The following is a 21,087-nucleotide window of genomic DNA, read 5'->3' as shown; positions in this document are numbered from 1 at the left end:
TTTTTGCGTTATGTGGGCCTCTCACTGTTGTGGCCTCTCCCGTTGCGGAGCACAGGCTCCGGACGCGCAGGCCCAGCGGCCATGGCTCACGGGCCCAGCCGCTCCGCGGCACATGGGATCCTCCCAGACCGGGGCACGAACCCGTATCCCCTGCATCGGCAGGCGGACTCTCAACCACTGCGCCACCAGGGAGGCCCGGTTGCATTTCTTAAATTTTTATTTTTCTAGGGGTCTTTTTTTCCTTCTCTACCCATCTTGTCTCCCTTCATTGCTTCCTTAAGTTGTCCAAAATTATAAACCGGTGCCTATCAACAGGGATGGTAATAACCCCTAGCAGACATTTAAAAAAGTATGGGGTGTTTTTGGTTTTCTTGGTTGATTGGGGGCTTGCCACTGGTATTTAGGGGGTGGGATTCAGGGATTCTAGAAATCCTGGAATGCATGCTGTTTTGTCCGTCACACATGACATTTGAATGCCCTGTTGGACATTTCTGTAGTTAAAGCTGGTTTATAATTATTTGAACCTAAAGTATAACTCTTCATCTACAAAATGCAAAGTTTTTTTTGCATGGGGTTTACTGAGTTATTTTTCTAGAACGACAACTTCTGGGTAAATTGAAGGAAGATTGAACTTTGTCAGGAACTTTCCTGAGAATTGCTTACTATTTTGAAAAATGTCACCAACAGCAATGATGCTTCTGATACTGTGTTACCAATACAAGATGCTTGTGTCAGCCTTCATTTTCAGTTGTCACATTCTCCTTGATTTTATGGATACATATATAAAAACTTCTTAGCCCTTATTTCAAAATGTCAGCACTCTGTTTTTGACAACTTTCAGTTAAATATCGCCTAACTTCCCTTAAGTTCTGACTTCTTCATTATATAAGACTAGATGCATACATCCACTATCTTGTAGACCAGCTACGCCTAAGCATTTACATACTAATATACATGTTATTTCAGTTACTTTGTTTCTGTTCCCGTTAGGATGTTATATTTTTGAAAACGTCTGTGCAGATAATATACCTAGGGATAAATTTCATTCCTGCATAGCAAAAGGGTTATTGTTCTGTTTTTTGCAATTATAGGGGGTTTATCAGTTAGGGCCCAGTAGGAGATAGCCTGTTACACTCCAAGGGACAGTTCACAAATGAGAGGGTCAGGCAGGTTTAAGGGAACCAGTGATGGGACGGTGAAGCATTCAAGAGTTGGCTTCAGAGGGAAGCCCTTACTACCCCTGGGCCTCCAAGAGCGGGAGGAGGGAGCTGTGGTCTGAGCTGGGCGGGAGAAAGGCTGCCTGACAGAGGCTGTGGAGAGTCTAGTCACTGAGACTGTGCATGGCAGGGAGGGAGCGAAGGGCGTGACCCTGCTGGCTTTGTCTTCCTTCCCTCCGATTCCTCCGATGCTGGCCCTTCACCAGAAGGGAAACCCAGAGAGAAGCTGGAGAGCAGAACTGCTTGCTGTTCTAAGTCATTAGTCCCCCAGGGCACAGAACAGGGTAGACAACAGGGGAAAAATAGATCTGGAGGGCAAAGGGGAATAGCCAGCACAGGGGATGTCGTGTCTGATTAGGGTTGAGAGTCACTATTCCAAAGGATAGAGTTCATCTCTCTCTCTATCTTTCCCCCCTCGTGTAGCCTTCCTCAGGCGTAACGCTCATCTGAACTGGTGTTTGGACAGCAGGCTGAGTTGTCATTCTCCCTTCTTAGTTCTTTTGAGTTGGCAACACTTTTTTTTTTCTTCTTGTTTGAACCTTTGCACAAGCACCTTTGTAAGAAAGAGTGTGATAAATTTCCCAAATCCATGCAAGTCTGTAGTGACCTTTATTCTGGTAGAGAAATGGGCTGGCCATAGAAGTCTGGGTTGAAATCATTTTCCCTCAGACCTTTGAAGGCATTGCTTCACAAGTGTTGTTAATGAAAAGTTTGAAGTCTGGTGTCGTTTTTACATGACCCATTTTTTTTCCTGTCTCATATGCTTTTACTGTTCTTTATTTTTAGGGGGTTCTAAAATGTTACAACAATCCTTTTGGCTTTTAAAGAATCTGTTGTGCTAGGCACTTATTTACACTCAATATGGCTATAGGAGTGTGTCTTTCAGCTCCTGGAAATTCTTGTATTTTTGTGAACTTGAAATGGAGGGAGGCTGGGCGGTAAAGGGTGGTATTTGCTTTTCTTTAGGGTGAGACAGCTTCTTAAAATCATCCTACTGTCTTTATTAGAACATTTAAAGATCTTGGAACATTCTATTTGGATGAATTTTCTAATCATCATCTTCAGATTGGTTGTCATCAACAAACAAGTGTTTTCGTTTCATCTGCCTCTTGGCTTTACTTTAGGAACACAGTAATGTAAAATGCAGGAGAATCAGGCTATAACAGTGTATTCATATTATGTGCATATTCCCTATTGTGTTATATTTTTCTATGACTTAGTTTTATGTTTGACTCCCCTGTGCATTAATGAAGCTATTAACTGGAATAAGACCCATAGTTCCTAAAATGACCTTGATATGATGGAATATAAACATCTGGCTGGAGAAAGGAATTTCAAAAGAAACGTGCTTGTTCATCATTTTTGCCTCCAGGCATTAACCAGTAATGGTAAAGGTAAGAATAAAATTAAAGGTTCTCATGTAATTAGTTATCCAACTCTTTTCAATCTGTGTGTGTGTATGTATGTGTATATATATGACTCCTATGTCCATGAAATTTTATGAGTCTGTTGGGCTATTTTCTTTAATGTAAAATAGTATAAACTTTCAATTAAATAAAACCCAGGTAAGTTGAATATTTTAAGCAGTTTTAGGAGGAAACCAATAAGGGAGCAATGAGGGGAATCAATTTGTGAGGTATGTGTTAAGGTCAGAGAGAGACCTGAATTTCATTAGTAACTTTTTTTTTTTTTTTCGGTACGAGGGCCTTGCACTGTTGTGGCCTCTCCCGTTGCGGAGCACAGGCTCCGGACACGCAGGCTCAGCGGCCGTGGCTCACGGGCCCAGCCGCTCCGCGGCATGTGGGATCTTCCCGGACCGGGGCACGAACCCGTGTCCCCTGCATCGGCAGGCGGACTCTCAACCACTGTGCCACCAGGGAAGCCCCATTAGTAACTTTTTGGCAAAAGTTACTTGATTCTTTTTATAGTGCAAGGCCCTCAGGCCCTGCTCTCTGACCATATCAATAGATAACGGCTTCAGTAGGTCGTACCGTCTATGTCTTTCCCCCACCAAGAGACAAGTGCCTGACAATGAGAACATTTAAACTTTTTACAAAGCAACTTCTTTGATTCTCATTAAAGACTGTTCTCTTCAGCAGTATTTGCTTAAATACTGCACTTTTGACTTGGGTTTTTTCTCACCGGGGACCTTCCTAGGCCCCCAATGTTTTCATTAATTTCAGAATTACGTATTGCTGTTCAGAGGCCTCACAGCAGAATAGTCTGTATCTTCACAAAAATATATAGTCTAAAATGTCAACTATACATAATGTGCCTGAAATATTAATGTTTGTCAGGTTCTGAGATGTTCTTCAGAGCATGAAGGTTAAAAAGGGATAAAATGCACGATGGCTTTTAAAAGAAATGAGAAGGATTAAATGACATTTTTAAGTCTTGAAGTTTGAGCTTATCTTATTTCTATTTCTGTATTTGCCCAGAGAATGTAAGCAGTCTGCTTAAGGTCATTCAGTTTGTAAATGATGGCGTTTGAGTTCTAACTCAGATCTCTGTGCCTCCAAACCCTTGGATCTTTAATTCAGGTGCTTCCCAAGGTGTCTTTTTTTTTTTTTTTCTTGCAAGATCAGAACTACTTTGTTTCTGGTATAAGAGCTCTTATTTAAAATTGTTTTATTAGATTATGCTGAAGTCAGGAGTATGTGGGTATATTGCAGGACAAATCACGTGCCCCTAAAGCATTACTACCTACAATTAAAGCCTGACAGAAGGTAACTTGAGTATTTTTGTGGTCTTCAGCAGTGGCTTTATAAAGGGAGTTAGTTGGGATTGTATGGGAAACTGTTTGAATAGGAAATCTTCAAATGTCAGGACCTCATAATTGGAATTCTGAGTTCTCAAACTGTAAAAGAGTCTGTCAAACTGCTAAGGAGGTTATTGATCTTGATCCCAGGTGCCTGCTCTTTGGGCACCTATGCTCAGGGCTTCTCATTCTGGATCTGGCCAGGGAAAGTTGTCATTTAAAATAGTTCAACCCAATCTTCTCTTTTACTATTTCAGTTTTTACTATCTTTTCCTCTATTACTCATCAATATCCAGAATTCTTTATATTCTGAATATAGAAATAATATGTGCTTATAAATAAAGTCCAGAAACATAGAGAAATTGGAGGGAAATACGCTCTAATCAGAGGGTAACGGCGGTGAGTGCTGAACAATTCATCCATCTCGTTTCCATTTCTATCTTCCCCTGGTGATTATGCTATAAACACAATTTGGTGTCTTGCCTACCCCCCCCCCCCCTTAGCACTGTATCCTGAAAATTTTCCTATTCGAAACACTCTTCTTGATACTTTTTAATGGTTATATACTCTTTCCTCATATATACATATCATAACATTTATGCTATGATGAGCATCTGAGTATGTCTTATGGGATGAGGGATGGATTTCACATTTCTAGGCTGAGTATAAAGAATGTGCACATATTGAGATTTGTAATATGTATTGAATAATTCTTGAACAAATGTACATACATATGCCTATGAATAGTTTGTAACAGATATACTTATCTCACTGTGTCCTTGCTAACTTTGAACATTGTCTTTAAGTTGGATTTTTATTTTTTAACAGACACCTGGTCCTTACTATTGCTCCATAGCTAGACAGCTTTGTATATTTGACACACATGGTATGTTGTTTTACTTTTTAAAATGCTAGCTTTAGTTAAAATGCTAACTTTTCACGTGTTTTTTAGCTATCGTTGAGCCCCACACTGTGAAGGCTCTTGAAGCAGGCTAGGAGCCAAGAACTCGTGTTGGTGTGTCTGAAAAGCCTGTAAGTAGAGGTTTGTGTGTCTAAGAAGATTGGCGGCTTGGTGACAGGGAGAGGAGTTTGGTGGCATTTCAGTAGTGTAGGAGAGCATGACTGAAGGTGGTGAAAGTAGAGATGGATGATGGAGAAACAAGACAAGGGCTGTAAGAGACGTGTAAGAAATAGAATGAGAAGCAAACAGGGACTGATTGAAGGAGGAGGATGTAAAGATTATTCTTAGGATCTTGGTGCCACTTGTGGGATGAGGAACCATTACCAAGATGGGACACATGAGAAAGATTTGGGTATATTCCAGTGAGGATTATCTTGGCTCTGAACAGAAAGCCTAATAGCTTAAACCACTGGGCTTTATTTATCTCACTTTACAAGACGCATTGGCTGGGATGGTGGCTCAGTGATGCCATCATAATGCAGCCTTCTCCTATTTGCTGCTGTTCCATCCCTGGCATGCAGCTTTTGCCTTCATGGTTGCAGCTACCTGCAGGTCAGGTATTTGTTCCAGGTAGAAGGAAAGGAGAAGGAGCTGTGGAGAGACTTTATTCTGGAAAGGAGTGTCCCTCCCCACCTCGACTTCTTTCTGTACCTTATTGCCAAACTATAGCTGCAAATAAGGCTGGGATAGTAGTTTTTTCTTGCTGGTCTCTGTGCTGGAGGAAAGCAAAGGAGAAAGGGATTTGGAATGAGAGTTAGTTAAGCCACTGACAATCTGGTAACAAGAGGGCAGAATATAAATATAAGTTTTGGCCATGTTTGTAGAAGAAGCTTTTATGCAGTGGAAAATAGCATGTGGATTTCAGAAGTTCTTGGGATTTGAGGACAGATGTAGATGCAGTCTACATTTGCTTCATATTCAGTCTTGTAACTGAAGGACTTCAAATTCCTGTTTCTAGGTTTTTTCTTCCTGAGGACCACACCCTGTACCTTCCAACTACAAGGCCAGATTCCCCATGACATCCCATCATTTTGGTTCCATTTACTGTTATTTCATCAATTGCCCTCAGAATTCTCTTGGGTGTGCTTATTGTGTTAATGGTAGGGTCCTTTGTCCATGTCTGGAATTTGAATTCCAGTCTGTAATTTATCAGGTATGACAGTAACCACATTTTTCAACCCCTCTCTGTATACCTTTTCTTATCTGAGGAAATGGATTGTTAGGACTAAAGAAACGTATCTACTAACTCACTTTCCATGATTGTTCCCTTCCTGTCTCCCCCTCCACAATTTTGAAAGGAGGACTAGCGTCCAGGCAGAATACTGCTAAGGAATACTAGTAATACCAATAAGGAAGTGATCTCTCCATGAAATTAGCAACCCCTTTTTCTAGCATCATGCTTGTTTTCCCATCAGTCTTCCTCTCTTGCAGGTGGGGATCAAAGTCACATTTTAAAAAGCTTTCAGACTCCACCACAAACTACTTCCCCTCCAGGGAGAAAGGCTTTTAAGTCATTCAGAGCTTTTATGGGTTATATTTTCATATATAACAAGTCAATAAACATTATCTATTTTTTTTTAGATCTTATGTAAATATAGTGATGTCCCTTTTATACTATGATTTTCAAGGACATGATTCCGTTTTGAATTAAACTAAGTGGTGACTGACAGCTGTAGTGCCAAAGCCATTTTCTCTGTTCACTGAGGGTCTTCTCCGGGTTCATTTCAGCATCCCCTCATACCAAACAGTTATGCAACACAATATAATCTTAAGTGTCTTTCTGTAGAACTTGTTGCTCTCTGCACATACTCGAAGCCAAATTTTCTGCTGTTGTTGATGCATACACTTATCCGCAGTGATAATAAGCATTAGCCCTGACGTTGCTCATGGGAGTTCTCAGCCCTTGCATGTGTGGAGCACGCCTTGTTCCAGCACAGCTAAGCAGCGTGGTGGTGTGGGGTGTCTTGTTTGGTGATGTTCTATAGCAAACGAGGGTGACATCTTTGTCTTGATGCCTTAATGGCTTGAACTTCTCTCCACTGACTTTTCTGTGCATACATGTCCTCTTCTGACTTTCTAATTATTATATGCTGCGTGCAAGTACGGAGCTGGTGAAAGCAAGACCCTCTTTTCTGGCAGTTCCTAGGACATTGCTTAGGAGTGCCTGCAGCCTGGTTGTGTTGACTGATAGCAGCAGGCTCTCCAGAAGGATGGGGATGGGGTTTTCTACCAGAGTTGTATGCCAGGAGGCACCTCTGCGGCTTTTGCCTTGGGCTGCAGAGAAGATGTTTGCAAAGCACTGAAGCTGGCACACAGTGCATGCCCTCCACCTCTTCTCCTCCCACCCCACGTCCCCTTGTCTCCCACCTCTCCCTTTTTTTTTTTTTTTTTTTTTTGCGGTACGTGGGCCTCTCACTGTTGTGGCCTCTCCCGTTGTGGAGCACAGGCTCCGGACGCGCAGGCTCAGCGGCCATGGCTCACGGGCCGAGCCGCTCTGCGGCATGTGGGATCCTCCCGGACCGGGGCACAAACCCACGTCCCCTGCATCGGCAGGCGGACTCTCAACCACTGCACCACCAGAGAAGCCTGCGCCTCTCCCTTTTCTTCCTTCTCCCCTGCCATCCCTCCAAACTGATTCCCCTGGGAAGGATTGGATATGAATAGCGTGGGTCATACAGGATGATATATGATATTGTCAAGGTTATAACACAATAGGAACATTTGTGTATCTTTTGATGTAGGAGTTTATTAGTCAGGACCTTGTCAGAAAAACAACTATCACAAACTGGTTTAATAGAGGGAATTGAATATAGAGAACTAATTATGAAGGTATAGGAGAGCCAGAGAGCAAGTGTGGATCTGTCGTGCAATGCAGAGGTTCCCAACTTCAGGAAACTGCTATCATCCCTTGGACTAAAGGGATCCAGGAAGGAATGGGTGTTGTCACAGCCAGGGAGGGGAGCTGCCTGGTGAGAGCAGAACCCAGGACGTAGGGCTGCCTACACAGGAGCTGGAATAATGAGGGAGATGTGGTGACCGCTGGAGGTGCCACCTGAATAGAGGAGGTAGGGGGAGAAATACCCTGAACTGCTCCCCCTTATGATATCCATTTTCCTGCTAGGCTCTCACCAGCCTAAGACACCAACAGCCAATCTGTCAAGGAAGCCTGAGCGTTGAAGTTCGTGCGGTTCAGTCATGTGAAGGGGAAAGCTGGGGAGTCTGTGGGAGAGCAAACAGAGGACTGGCACAAAGGCCACATGGCCTTTTCCTTAGGTGTGGTTGCAATGACAGTTGTCGTGCCTTATGTTTCTAGCATAAGGCACATCCCTAATGCACCTTCCATCATTTCCATTTTAGATGCTTTAATCCACAAAACTTAATTTGTGGGATTTGTTTTAATTAATTAATTAATTAATTTGTTTATTTTTGGCTGCGTTGGGTCTTTGTTGCTGCGCGTGGGCTTTCTCTAGTTGTGGCGAGCAGGGGCTGCTCTTTGTTGTGGTGTGCAGGCTTCTCATTGCGGTGGCTTCTCTTGTTTTGGAGCATGGGCTCTAGGCACACGGGCTTCAGTAGTTGTGGCATGTGGGCTCAGTAGTTGTAGTGCACGGGCTTAGTTGCTCCGCAGCATGTGGGATCTTCCCGGACCAGGGCTCGAACCCGTGTCCCCTGCATTGGCGGGCAGATTCTCAACCACTGCGTCACCAGGGAAGCCTCCTAATTTCTTATTGGGCTTTTTGGAGTGGAGATTGCAAAGCAGTCTGCATGCAGGATTCTGCAGTAGCCTTCTAAACTTCTTTTCCAGCTTCCAGCCTTACCACCCCCAACTCTTTACAAACAGTCAGAGATTCCTTTACAACACAGGTCAGATTGTTTCTCTGTTCAAGACCCGCAGTGGGTTCCATGCATTCCCAGTACAGGTGAGAGTCTTTCCAGCGGCCCTCGAGGCCCCGCGTGGTCTGCCCACCTCATCTCCTGCTCCTCCCCCTGGCACTTTCCCCACTAGCTAAACTCACCTCCTTGCTGTTTGTGGAGCATGTTCGCATGTTGCTACCTCTGCCCCTGTGTTCTTACTGTTCCCTGAACCTTGAATGCTCTTCCTCCAGCTATCCTGCCCTCCTCTCCTTCACTCTTGCTTAATCATCAACTCAGCAAGGCTTTTCTTGACTTCTCTGTTTAAAATCACCCCTTCTTTCTATGTATTCACAACTTTCCTACTTTCCTTCCCTGTTTTACTTTTCCCTGTTGCACTGATCACCTCCTAATATACTATGTAACATATTCATTATCCACCCCTTTCTCTGTAGTGTAAGCTCTGTGAGGGCAGGGACTGTTCTTGTCAGTTTTGTTCATAGAATGCCTGGCACACATGCTGTCATTGAATGAACAGCTAGAGCGTTCCTAGATTTTCTAGTTTTCTTTCATCTTTTTCAGTTATGTTAATTACACTTAATGTGACAGTAATTTACCAACATTTTAGTGAGTTTCTCCAAAGTGTTTAACTTAATTTAAAAGAAAAAAATCACCGCCTTTTCACTCACATTTTGGAGGGAGTAAGGACTTCTGGATTCAAATTGCAGTCCTGACATTTATGGTTGTTTGATCATGGACCATGACTTGTGCCTCAGCTTCCTTGTCTGTATAGAGATGATAATAGTACCATTCCACGTGGTTGTAAGTATTAAGGCATAAAAAAACTCTTTAGTCTACAGAGTCGATGCTCACTAAATCTTAACTATCATAAGTCTGGTTTACATGCTGAGATGACCAGGAAAATGGACCCCTCAGATCTCCTTCTGTGGAGCATAACTGGTTGATAGCCCAGCTGCTGCCCCTTTGCTTCCACCCTCACCATGAAGTCGTGTTTTCTGCGGGCCTCTTCTAGCCAATGACTGGTCACAGAAGGGATAGTAAGGCAGGTACATTCTTCTGTGTTGTGGGACTGTGCTAGTGAGTGACTTTTGCTCGAGGACTCCCCATTGGCCTGGTTGAGCCTTTCTTGGACCCTTGTTATAAGTTCAGTCCTCTGTCCTTCCCCCTTCCATAGGTATCACACCTGCGTCTTGTATGAGGATGCATTTCTCCTCCTGCTCCCTACTTGTTATGGACTAAATGTTTGTATCTCCCCAAAATTCATAAGTTGAAATCTTAACCCTCAAGGTGATGGTATTAGGAAGTGGGGCCTTTAGGAGGTGATTAGGTCATGAAGGTGGAGCCCCCATGAATGGGATTAGTGCCCTTATAAAAGGGACCCCAGAGAGTTCTCACTGCTTTCTGCCATGTGAGGACACAGCAAGATGGCCATCTGTGAACCTGGTAGGCTCTCATCACACTGAATCTACTTGTGCCTTGATCTTAGACTTCCCAGCCTCCAGAACTATGAGAAATAACGGTTTGTGGTTTGTCACCGAGTCTTTGGTACTTGTGTTTATAGCAGCCTGAAGGTATTGAGACATTACCCTGATGTGTCTTTTGCATGTCTGACCTTATTTTAGTGTCTTCTTGGTGGACCCAAACTAATGCACATAATATTTAACAAAAACAGGGGCTTCCCTGGTGGCGCAGTGGTTGAGAGTCCGCCTGACGATGCAGGGGACACGGGTTTGTGCCCGGGTCCTGGAAGATCCCACATGCTGCGGAGCGGCTAGGCCCGTGAGCCACGGCTGCTGAGCCTGCGTGTCCAGAGCCTGTGCTCTGCAACGGGAGAGGCCACAACAGTGAGAGGCCTGTGTACAGCAAAAAAAAATAAAATAAAATAAAAAATAACAAAAACAATTACAACAATAAGTAAAACTGACATGGTTGAATTGAGAAATAAACACAACTATCTTACTGTAGACAAACAGCTAGGCCTAGTGAGAGCAGAAGTGCTTGAGTGGCCAATGAGAAGCCAGCTAGCTATGATATGCCCATGGCTAAGAATGTTGCCAAGGTGAATGGAGAGCTTCTAATAAGTGTCTTCACTGGCTATTGTTGGAGCATCTGACATTATTAGCTTTCTGAATTGAAAGCTCCTTGAAGGCAAAGACTCAGTCAAATGCTGCTTTTACACCAGCCACAGCAGCTACCTCTAGCAGTAAACATAAAATGCTTTATAAAAACTTGGTAAATTGAATAGACATTCCTTAATCAACAGACTATTTTCACTTTGCCTGGGATGTGAGTAGGGAATAAAGATGCTGCTGGCAGCTGGGGGAGGGCAGGCAGAGCTTGATGAGCTCTGGAGTTCATGAAATCTGAGACTTTTACCAGGGAACTTCCCTGGAAATCTATAGCAATGGCATTTCTGCTGTCTTGAATACAAATAGTCAAGCTGTAAGAATTCATTTATGCCGTAAATATGCTTTAAAAGAGGCTTGGTAAGATGCAAACTTAAACTGTTTTAAATGATTTTTGACTAAGCAGATTAAATGTAGTGAAAACAAGTTTTCCCCCAGATATTTTACAGATTGAAGAGAATCTCAGAATGCACTAATGTACTTTGTAAATAGAGCTTTTCAAAATTTTGATAAACACAAGCTAGATTTTGTGCTAATGACATAGAGTGGGCAACTAACACACTTATTAATCACTGATAGAAATGTGAATTTCTGCATTGTCTCTAGATAGCTTAGTAAGGGAGACTAAGTTTAGACTGAATTTCTTTCTTAGCCTTCAAATGAAAACTAGATGCAGAAGGCTGAAAGTTTTAATAATAATTCGTTAACCTGCCTGGGACTTTGGAAAGCAGACTCCATGCTCTTGCATTGAAACTTTTAATAGAACATGAAAAGCTGTTCCAAGATGCTTCAGCAGAAGCATCCTTTTTCCTTGTGAAGTCCTCAGAAAGATAGTGTAGGGGAGGAAAAATAATTTTCCTTCTACCTTTCTAGGATCTTGGCTGAGACATTCCAGACATCTGTCTGTAATAAAGGACAGATTAACAGGAGAAAAACAAATAAAAGTTTTAGTATCATATATACTTCCTATATACATGGAAGAGACCCCAGAAAACTCCCTAACTCCCTGAAATGGCCCAAGCTTCCATCATAAATACCATTTCCAGCTAAAGACAAAAGATGTTCAGTGGGAGGGAAGCCAGTTATAGGAGGTTTTTAGGCAAAGCACAGTAAACAAGGGGATGGTTGTTACACAGATTTAAGTCAGCTGCCTCATCCATTGATAAGAGTTTCTAGAAACTTGGTCCCCTCCTTCTTCCTGGAACAGAGATGGAGACACCCTTGCAAATGGAGATTTCCCTTATAAAGGTAAATGTCTTTCGGAAGGGTAACTTCTACTTGATTTTCAGAGATTCTGCTATCTCTGCTATTTCTTAAAAAAATCAGCTCAAGATAATCCTTATGCCAAAGAAGCATATTTTGGGGTGATATATTCTCCCCCTCAATAACTTTTGTGTGTAAATCTCCAGGTTTCCTAGATCTGTTTTCTTTGCCCCCATCCACTGCTTCTGAGCTTGGTTGGTGTGAGTTGCTTGAAGCTGCTGATTGCCTTGGTGTCTGAAACTCGTGAGGGAAAAGTCAGAGCATCGCATTTTACATACCAAAGCAAAGTATCAAGATGGCCCACTAACTTGGAAATATTTTAACTTGTAGTTGAGACAGGAAGGGGGCAGGGCACAGCCTTTAGAGCCTCATTGTAATACATCAGCAAGCTAAATGACGTACCCACAGGTGCCATGATGGTTCCAAGGCTGACCATAGTAGGTCAAAAAGTGGCTGGTTAATTCCTGGAAATCCCCAACCCTTCCCCAACTTAGTTAGAATAATCCTCCCACTCATTAGCCTGTGAAATTACCCGCCCCTACAAAAACTGACAACCGCGTAGGCTGGCACCTCTCGCCTTGGGAGATGGCTCACACTCTGTCTGTGGAGTGTGTATCTCCCTCAGTAAACCTTCTTTACTCTGGCTTGCTCTTGAATTCTTTCCTGCACGAAGCCAAGAACCCACACTTGGTGACCGTCCCAGAGACTCACCTGAGAGCTGGGATGTGACCATCCTCTCGCACCCCGCTTTCTTCCCTGCAGCACAGTGACCTCAGAGTGAAGCAAAATGCGGTGGGGGAATAAAGGGCACTAGCGGCATTGGTGTCTGTTGGAAGTGGCAGAGATTCATTCCTGCATCTGATCGTGAGCCTTGGCTCCCCCTCCGAGGAAAACACAGTACAGACCTGGCGCGTGGTAGCCTTTAGACACAGGGTCTCCTCTCTCTGAGGTTGCACAGGTGTTTACCGGCTTGAGGGGAGACTTTTTTCCTGTTGCCTCTTTCCGTGTAAATTGAGGAGAGATTTCCAATTCCCTTGTCCTCTCTGTCCTGGCAGTGACTTGGCATCTGTGGGCTCTAAGAAGGGGCTTGTCCTCCTGGAACCCAGCCTCAGTGGGGACTTCCTTCTTGGTCATGCTAGCTACTGGGCTGGAGAGTAAAGGCTCTTATCAGAGGTGTCTATAAAAACAAGAGCTTAGCTATAGGCAAATACTGAGTATACTGATGAGATCATCTCATGGCAATTACCCTGTAGCTGCTCTACAACAGTAGGTACCTTCTGTTCCCACCTAGTACTTCTATCATCTAGGCACCTTTCAATCATTGGCATTAACCAGCACTTTAATACCTTTACCACTCACTGCAACTACTCCTGTTCCATGCCGCAAACACTTTCTTTGCTTCCTTTCTATATTGGGAAGCAAAATTTGCTTCAGGGAGATTAAAGTTTAAGTAAGGAATATCTAAGAGCAATAACTGATAAGGCTGTCTGGGTTTGAATAGTAACTTTACTAATTTCTAGCAGTGGGAGCTGAAGCAAAATTACTTTCGAAAATGTTTTCCCATGTGTCAGGTGGGCATAATAAGAATAGTATCTTTCCTATATGGCTGTTAATGATTAAATGGAGAAGAAAAAAATCTGAGTTAAGAAGATACAGCAAGGGCTTAGTATGTGTTGGTTGTTTTTCAACAAACAAGTGGAATGTTGTAAGAACAGTAAATACAATAAAATAGGAAAAGATAGAGCTGTACACATAATTATTGAAGAAAGTAAAAGACCCATCAGAGTTTGAAAGGAGTTTATCACAGAAGCCTTCTGGTAGGAGGTGAGTGAACTAGATTAGAAGAGATGAATGTGAGGAATAACGGAGAAGAGAGACTTAAATTCTGGTTTTGAGAACAGTGGTTCTCAAACTGTAGCATCCATTAGACACCTGAGGAGTCCTTTAAAATGCACATTCCTGGGCCCACTCCAGGCATTGCGGGTCAGCAGATGTGGGATGAGGCACAGGAACTTTCATTTTAACAAGCACCCCACTTATGGCTACTGGCCCCACTAAGCTACTTGTGGTAGTGGGTTGCTGCGACATCGTGCATAGCCTGGCATACTGCTAGATGGGACTGGATACCAACTTTGAGGGTCGCCCCGTGAAGTGGAAGAGAGCTTTGGTTGACTTTGTTGCACAATCAGCTGTATTAGGATTCCCTAGAGAGGTAGAACCAGTTGGTTGTCGTATGTGCATGTGGCTATCTCTCTTGCTCTCTCTCTATAAATATAGAGAGATTGAGGGGTAAGAGAAAAGATTAATTACAGAAAGTGACTGGCTTACATGATTGAGGCCAGAAGTCCCACAGTTTGCCCTGTGAAACCTGGAGAACCAGGCAAACCTGGGGATGTAATTCAGTCTGAGTCCAAAGGCCTGAGAATCGAGGGGCTAATGGCGTGAGTCTGAGTCTGAAAGTTCAAGAACCAAGATCTCTGATGTCCAAAGGCAGGAAAAGGAGGGATATCCCAGCACAAGCAAAGAGCAGATTTGCTTTCTGCACCTCTTTATTCTCTTTGGATCCTCAGTGGATTGGATGGTGCCCACCAGCATTGGTGAGGACAGTCTTTACCCAGTTTCCTGATTCAAGTGCTCATCTCTTTGGGAAACACCCTCACAGACACACCCAGAAATAGTCTTCCTTGGCCCAGTCAGGTTGACAACGTGAAATTAACCATCACATCAGCTTCAGTATTTTTTATATTTTGTTTCCTGGAAGCTCACTTTTGACTGTGTTCAGCCTATTTGATCTTGCTTGTTCCTTACCAAGATGTAAGTCTCTCGTCTGCCTCTTCCTTTAAATTTTTGGCTCTATATTCGGAGGGTTACCAACATAACCTGTTTCATAACTTATGTCACGATTCCTTTGTTTCTATAATACTCGTGCTGAATTTCTGAATATACATAGTTCATTAAAAAATTTCAGGTGGCATTTCAAACCCCTGATTTAGATTTCCTGTTAGACCCCTTTTGCGTGTAACTAAACTCAGTTTACTTTTGAGATTTACAAAGCATACCCCTCAGGATTCTCAACATTTATAAAATATTTACTGTAATTTTCTTGGTATTTAAGAGATTTATACCTTTTGCTTTAGGCTACAATTTAGTAAACAATCATTTTAGCATATGAAGCAATTTTTCTTCCGCAGGGTTGTTAACTCCAATTTTATATCTTTTTATTCCTTAGAGTAGGGATGAATAAACTTACTAGATTTTATAGGACCTTTATCACTTAATATTTGAACATCCTCAGAGCTTTAATATGACTAAATGGAATATGTAAGATGTAGTGCTTACCATGTATTACCTTGCATTACAATAAATGTCCCAAAAACTTAATCATGAAATTCCTGCAGATAAACAGCTAGAACTCACCATATTTCCTTACTCCTGACTTTTTAGAATAGGTATACGCTCGAGTTTTCTCCTTTGGTATTTTAACCACGGTGTTGATGTCCAATATTCAACTTTGTTTCCTCTTGTCTCTTCAAACACTTGAATTTTTTTAAGCCTTTCTCCTTGAATAGGATCCTGGGTACCATGACTTTTCTCGAATAATAATTTGTGTAATATATCGGATCCTCCTGTTGGCTCTAGTCCCATAAAGTTCATCTCAGCAATTAATGTTTATTCCTGTGTCATAATCAAAACCCCAAGCTTCGTTTAAAGTAGAAGATTCTCCCCTCTCCGTGAGGGGCTGCTTCAGGCTGAAGCCAGCAGTAGGGTGGGTGGTGCAGTCGGCTGCTTCTCTCCCCGGCCGGCCGGCCTGATGTCTGACTCCCAAAGGGCAGAATAACTTATAAATAAAACATGAGGACTCTTCTGTTATTTAAAAAAAAAGGGGGGGGGGAAGGGCGTGGAATAAAGCATGGGACACCTTTGCAAGAGGGCTAATTTTAATTGGGGTCATTAGGAAAGGCACCAAGGAGATCAGTGGCATTTGAACTAGTTCATAAATAAGACTTGAACAAAAGGGACGAGTTCAAAGGAGTGGGAGTGGTGGCAGGTAGGTTGGGAGGACTTTGTCTAATCTGGTGAGATTTGCAGCATAATAGGCATTGTGTGTGGGGGGGCGCGTTGGAGAGGGGGGATAAAGTAAAGTTGGAAAGGTCAAACTGTGGATGTCCCTGAGTGCCATGCAAAGAAGTCGGGACTTTATGAAGATAATGCTTAGGTTTGATGTGCACTGCTTTACAACTGTCGAGAGGGCTGAGATGGAGCACAGTCTTTGAAGATATGTGATACGGGTTCCAGTGATCAACTCAAGTTTGACTGGCAATGTAACTCTTCTTCCTCATTCCTGAGATTTGTGGTGAATGGAGGATATTTATCATATCAGTGGGGAAACAGTGAAAAGCCTTATCTTGAAGTTCAGATCTCTCAGCATTAGTTTGATCTTGTGCCTGGTATGAGCTTATGGGATAATAAGCTAGAAAAAAATACACACACACATATATGTATATATGTATATATATATATATATATATATACACACACATGCATATATATAGACTTGGCAACAAACAAGCCTTAGAATTAAAATGATTTTGTTAACATCTCTTGATTTAGATGCTGTTGCTTTAGGCCACGTCTATCTTTATATCCAAGCTTTGCTCAGTCTCTTAAAACTGCCATATGTGAATCTCCCCGCTTTGTCTCTAAAACTCAAATATTGACCTTTCTAACCACATGAGATTTCCCAGAAATCTTTTATTTGTGACTTTGGATAAACCTTTGATTGTATGTGTTATACCTGAGCCCCTGGCCACAAACTATGTAACTTAGGATACATCACTATAGATGTATACAAAAGAGGTATTTTCTACTTAATTTATTACCTTCCATCCTAGTATTTGAGCACCAGTCTTCTAAAATGCTTCCTATGCATTAATACAGGATAGCCAAGAATATTTTAAAATTCTTCTTATTCATATTGAGCATGCTTTGATTGTATCTGCATTATTATGGCATGTTCTTTGAGATGGGAACTCTTAGAAATAAATCACCCAAAGACATTCCTTCACTTTATTAGAAATCAGGGATTTGTTAGGTTGAAATGAGTTTCCTTTATCTTTGAGTATCCCTTTTCAAGTAAAGGGCAAGCAGGGTATTTTTTCTAGCTTTAAAACTATGAAAGTTTACCACTGATTTTAAATGAATTCTAATATGAATGTGAAATGCAAGTTATGTCTAGATTGTGTTTCTACTCAACTAGTTCTCTTGTATTTGTGATACTTAACCCCAACTTGAAGGTTCAGCCTTGCCCCTCAAGCAGGGCTATTTCTGTCCCTAGTGGGGCCTCTGTATCAGGAGCTGGAAGCAGAAAGGCATAGACTCAGCTTTGAGTTGGGCTTGTGTTCAGTCCTGTTCTCATCTTGGTGCCCCAGTTGCCTGGAAACTGGATTCCTGCCTTACTCATCTGTGATCACTTCTCTGCTGGGTATCCCGGTTTCCTTTCAGATACAACCTACTCACCTTGAATTCCTTGTTCGCCTTTTGGTAAGACCTCTTGGCTCATACCTTCCAACGCACCTTCCACCTGGATCCTGTTTTCACTTTCAACTTCTGGCTTTTGAATGGTCCCCCTCCCCCATACCTGCCCTTTCATGCTGTAGACTCATCTTCCCACTTCAGATCCGCTGTTAGACCTAGGTCCTTTTTACTCTCTCTTCATTAATAGACTCTTTTCAAGTCAAGCCTTCCAGAGTCTGTCCTGTCAGATTGCTTAATTTTATGGCGAAATTACTTTTCCTTTGTCAGATGTCATTATCTGGCATGATCGCATAATTCCTCAAGGAAGTTAACTCTCTGTTAGGGATATAACTCATGCTTTGTTTGCTGTGCATTTAAAAATATTATGCTTTGTATCAAGCACCAACTTTGTCTCCTTCAGTGTTTCCCTCTCCAAAGGGTATCACTTTATTATCTGGCGACAACTTGTCTCATGATTTTAGACCGAGGTATGTATACCTTGTATTCCTTCATCTCCCACTCAAGGACAGGGCTGGAGAAGGAGATGGGCTTTTTTGCTGGCCCCATGGTTCACCACCATGGTTGCACTTTAGGGTCGTTTGATAAGCCTTTAAGATAAGCCCCATCCAGACCAAGTGAATCAGAACTCTGGAGCTTGGCCTGGGTATTGACTTTCTTTTCTAAGCTCTCTATATGATTCCAATGTGGGTCACAATGAGGGATAACTTCTCTATCCCTTCTTGTTCCAGTTCTAGGCCAGTCGATTGTCCAGTCTTTTATGTTCTGGTAAGATTTATGACTAATCTATGTACCTAAAATGTGCTGATTTTATGGAGAAGAAGGTTTTATTCATTTGTTAAGCAAGTACAAGAGATAAAACTTGGCAGATAGGTGGGAACTAGTTGTGCAGAGCCTTTTGCAGGACTTTGGGCTTTTTTTCTGTAAAATGAGATCTAGTGAAGGGTTCTATAGCGTAGCAGTATCAGGTGAGTGCTTTTAGAAAGACTCTTCCGGGCAACCCTAAGGAGGAGAGGTTAGAGGAAGGCAAGGTGAGTATCTGGCAAAGTCCTGGCAAAAACATGACAACCTGAACTAAGGCAGTAGCTGATTAGGTAAAGAGATACTGTGTTGACAGGATCAGTGGCATTTGATCATGGATTGGATGAGTGTGAGGAAAAGGTAGGGATTTATGATGACTTCCACCTTTTGAATTGAGTGGTGGTAGATGGTGGTGGATTTCCTCAAGATTGGGAATGCAGAAGTATTAGGGTTGAGTTCAAATGACTGTCATCCAGGCACTTTGATGGGACTCACTGGCTCTTGAGGTCTAGGCTGATTCAGACTAAGCCCCTAGGAAGGGTCAGAAGGTAATAGTGTTGTAAGCAGAGGTTTTTGTAAAATTTTTATTTTATATTGGAGTATAGTTGATTTACAATGCTGTATTAGTTTTGGGTGTACAGCAAAGTGATTCAGTTATACAAATACACATATCTATTCCTTTTCAGATTCTTTTCCCATTTAGGTTATTACAGAATACTGAGTAGAGTTCCCTTGCTATACAGTAGGTCCGTGTTTATCTATTTTATATATAGTAGTGTGTATATGGCAATCCCAAACTCGTAATTTATCCTTCCCTACCACCTTTCCCCTTGGTAACCATAAGCTGAAGTCTGAGAGTCTGTTTGTTTCATAAATAAGTTCATTTGTATCATTTTTTTTTTTTTAGATTCCACATATAAGTGATAGCCTTTGGTATTTGTCTTTCTCCGACTTACTTCAATTAGTATATATGATACTCTAGGTCCATCTATGTTGCTGCAAATAGCATTATTTCATTTTTAAGGCTGAGTAATATTCCATTGTATATATGTACCACATCTTCTTTATCCATTCCTCTGTCGATGGACATTTAGGTTGCTTCCATGTCCTGGCTATTGTAAATAGTGCTGCAATAAACATTGGGGGTGCATGTATCTTTACGAATTATGGTTTTCTCCATATATATGCCCAGGAGTGGGATTGCTGGATCATATGGTTAAAAAGTAGTTAAATAAGGAACCTCCTGGAGGTTGCACCAGATTTCTTTTGTTTGCTCCTGCAGACCCACCTTCCACTCTTCTCTACCCGGCTCTATGCCCCAGGGGCTGACCTGTGTGAACTCTTGTCCTTTAGCTTCTGGTTGAGTTTGGCCCATGGGAACCTGGCAGAAGATAGAGGAAGGAAAGAAGTCAAAGTATTTATTCCGTCTCCACTTATAAGGTCACCTGGAGGAGGGTGTGTATTCCTTAGCCAGAACTCACTGGTCCCCACAAAGTAACCAACTGTACGACTGTTTCTTGGATTGCAGTAACTGCTCCTTCACCTCTCCCTTCTCAGCCTAGGAGAGGCAACAGCTCAGCCGCTGCTAGTGCAGGCCAAGGTACCACCCCTTGGTTCCCTTATGCCCACTCCTTATAAGTCACCCTTTTGTAAATAAACCCTCCTCATATTATCTCATTCTGAGTGTCCCATCTCTTTCCTCTTGGCCTTGACTGATACATTGGTCATACTGGATAGTTTGCTTAGAGTGGAAGAAAATTCTGGGTGCCATACTTAATAGGAATTATGCTCTTTAAATTTGAGTTTAGCTGACTCTGGCTGAAGTTCTTCAGTTCTTCCTTAGGATGGTTTTAGAAGGAATAGGTGGGAATCCAAGTCAGTTTTTCTTTGGCTATTTTATGGTGTGCAGAGGTTAGTGGGTTGTTTTTTTGTTTTTTTGTTTTTTTTTTTACACAATCAGATCTTTGGATCTTCTCTATTGTGACTGTTTTCTCCAGCTGCTTGTAGCAAAGCTTGAAGGAAATTAATATCCCTACAGAAACCTAATAAATACTCAATTTTCATTTCTATCTCTACTTTCTACCTCTACGTTTCTACCTCTACTTATGGTAGCTATAGCATGTTTTGTGCTATAAGGTGTAGATTTAAATGGGAAGTTTTCTATGGTGATATCTAGTTAATCAAGTAATCCTTCCCAACCCTTTAGTTTGATATCAAATTTATCATATTAAATTTCATATAATTAGATCTGCTTTTCTGATTTTATGGTAATAAACTTGGGTTTTAATGATTGTTACTTGTAATAAATGTATCAAGTAGGGCTAAACTGCCTTGTCTCTTCCATGTTTCTCTTTTAGAGTATTAGACAACGTTTATTCTTTCAAATTAAGTTTTGATTCATTTCATTAATTTTTATTGATAGTTGATTAATATTCCAGAAAATACAAGAATTAACTGAAATAATTGACACTTTGGAATATTTAGCTTTTTCATAAAGGAACATGCATTATTCATTTGAGTTATTTCTTACATTACAATAATGGTACATAATTTTGATTA

At 41.9% G+C, this 21,087-nt stretch overlaps 1 protein-coding gene across 2 annotated transcripts in view; it reads left to right on the top strand.

Annotated features, from left to right (window-relative positions):
* The window catches only part of CADPS2 (calcium dependent secretion activator 2), a 493,834-nt gene that overhangs the window by 14,604 nt on the left and 458,143 nt on the right, over nt 1-21,087 (top strand). The gene's annotated exons all lie outside the window — the stretch shown is intronic.

Source organism: Mesoplodon densirostris, chromosome 9, assembly GCF_025265405.1.
Source record: "Mesoplodon densirostris isolate mMesDen1 chromosome 9, mMesDen1 primary haplotype, whole genome shotgun sequence".
Classification (NCBI taxonomy): domain Eukaryota; kingdom Metazoa; phylum Chordata; class Mammalia; order Artiodactyla; family Ziphiidae; genus Mesoplodon; species Mesoplodon densirostris.
The sequence above is the reverse complement of the archived record's forward strand: the minus strand, read 5'-3'. Positions and strand labels throughout refer to the sequence as shown.